The following is a 2,671-nucleotide window of genomic DNA, read 5'->3' as shown; positions in this document are numbered from 1 at the left end:
CCTTCCCTCAAAATAACTTAAATCATTCACTCTAGCTATACCTAAGTAATTAAGAATACTATAACATACTACATAATTTCTAATTCACAGATTCGTCGCCTCAAGATAGCATTAGTAGCACAACATTAGCCTCAATGACTGTACTAAATCGTTAGATATTCTCAATAGTGAAATAGTTATTGGTTTTCAAAGTTGACTCATTTGTCTTCATTTGCAAAGCTTACAAGAACTAATACAAACGTATTTTTTTAAATCATTATGAAGTAATTTCACAAAAAGTTTCAAAGGCTAAGATACAATACCTATAAAATCACTTACATGATTTACTTCCTATTGAGGATTACAAAGCAAGATTTGACATTGAACCTCATGCATCTCCTGACTTAAGCTAGGATAGAGCATACCTAACCTATCACAGTTGAAGAGATTAATCATCTTATGACAAAGACTCAGTGTGCATTAAAGTATACTTTTGTGAAATTCTAGAAAAATAAAAACTCTACATCACCAAATGGCCAGAAAGTTACTATCATTCCTTGCAATCTAATAAACGAATCAAACTAATCAATCAACTTAGTTTATATATATGATTGAGTTTAGCCAGAAGGCATTTAAGCCAATTGATGAAGTACAGCACTCATGAATCTTACAATATATTCAAGAATACATTATGTATTAATACAAAAGATTTAGCAATATTACTGGTTCTTGACTCTATAAATAAATGATCTAAATAAACCTGAAAACAATTTAATAGTAGAAGTACATTACAGTAAACTTTAATTAAATACTAATTAATGAGTTACATACAATTTCATTCACCTAGTCTACAGAGGATCAAGTTGGCATTCATGCAAGACTCATGGTGTATACGAAAGTAGATTTTCAAACTCAATGTTCTTCTTATGCTTAACAAATTGGATTTAGGATGAATTAAATCAATTTTTTTAATTACTGTTTTCCAAAATTTAATTCATCTTGAGTACAAAAATTATAAAAAACAATTTCTATTACTTTTATGAAGCAATGTGAGAATAGTATACTGATTAATAGGACTTGTATATTTTCCTTTTTTATGTACTCTCCCTAACCTGTAATAATATAAACATAAAAACCATTTATCATAAAAATATATCAAAAAAACACTAGTAAAGCTTCTCCATTAAACCTCCCGATCTCTTGGCAACAGAAAGGTTCAGCGGAGTTCGGCTTCGGGTGGATTATGTTAGGCCGTTTATTTTCCTTCTTTCATTACTTCGGAACAAAAACTGATGAAATTACTTTTATTGATTTGGAAAAAAAGAAATGTTATGTACATAGAAAGACAAAAGAACAACTGGTTCTTTTCTGACACGGGAGTAAACATCATTTTCAAAATATCCGCCAAATGGAGAAAACGGTACAAAAACCTCCTGGAAAGTGAATTGTATATAATAACATTTATAGTTCAGTTTTATTCGCGTTGTTTCCATTATTATGACATATTAAAGGTTCCGAATGGCGAGGTTTAAATCTCCCGCTTACGAAACATAAGGAAAAGAATGGCCAAAAGTATATAGGATTGGGTTGCCAAGGAAAGGATCGGCGAGCGGCACCTGATCCCCCCTGCGCCGCCACGGAGGATCCGATCCCACGCCCCTTGATCCCCTTCGCTCCGATCCGATGCTCACTTGTTCTCCACTTGCTCCTTTGTTAAATCCTAATGATGTAAGTGGGCGTAATCGATCAAAACTTGACATCTCCACTCGAAACACCTCAACTCCGTTCGTTAAATTACCAAAAAATAGTTTGTGCACCTAGAATTCTGTTCTTGGTTCTCTGAAGTCCGGATGGCAAGCCAAAAGCCCTAAAAAACGACTTATAAAAGTGCGCGCGCATCCGCCATCTTGGGTTCATCGACTGATCAGCCCCGCCAAAATCCTGAACATCTTTTAACCCAAATTTATAAACTAACCTTGCAATTTCCCCTTACCTGAAAGCAGCTCTGACGTTCCCGCAAAATACTGGAAGTCGCTGTCACACTGATGAGAGGAAGTCTCCTCTGGGAAGTCGAGTCTAGGTCGTTTCGCAGGCACCGCGGACTCCATCCCGCGCGCTCCGTCCGCCATGGCCGCGCCTCTCGGGTGACGTCACGCCGTGTTGCCAAAGCTCTGCCTTCGACTCGCGGCTCGGGACGCGAAGGTCAGCCCGTCAACTCCGTCAACTCCTCGAGGTTGTGGAACACGGAAGGGAGAGGGTAATTTTGGGGATGCACGTTTACTTCCTGTGAGGGAGATGGATATTCTGTCTTCCTCTTGTATTTGGAGAACCGTGTGAATAGTAATAAGCCACAGGGACTCTTTGCGAAGAAATCGAAATGTTCACGTGTTGTGCCGATCGTAATTATAAGTGGTTAGAGTAAATGTGTATAGAATATGAATATAGAGATATATGAAAATTACTGCGCTTATATGAACTTTTCCATGCCCTTCTAACCAAAGTTGGAGCATCCCAACTCGCAAGTCTAGACGCGGAGGTCAACTCCGTCAACTCGTGCGCCGGAGACTGACAAGCGGGCACGAAACTTGTCAGTGGTCACATGGCAATTGGACGCATTCGTAAACATACATTTATAATTCAAAGGCATCTTCGCATGCGTGCGTGTAATGTTACAAACAAATATACACACAGC

The sequence above is a fragment of the Penaeus monodon genome, chromosome 29 (assembly GCF_015228065.2).
Source record: "Penaeus monodon isolate SGIC_2016 chromosome 29, NSTDA_Pmon_1, whole genome shotgun sequence".
Classification (NCBI taxonomy): Eukaryota; Metazoa; Arthropoda; class Malacostraca; order Decapoda; family Penaeidae; genus Penaeus; species Penaeus monodon.
The sequence above is the reverse complement of the archived record's forward strand: the minus strand, read 5'-3'. Positions refer to the sequence as shown.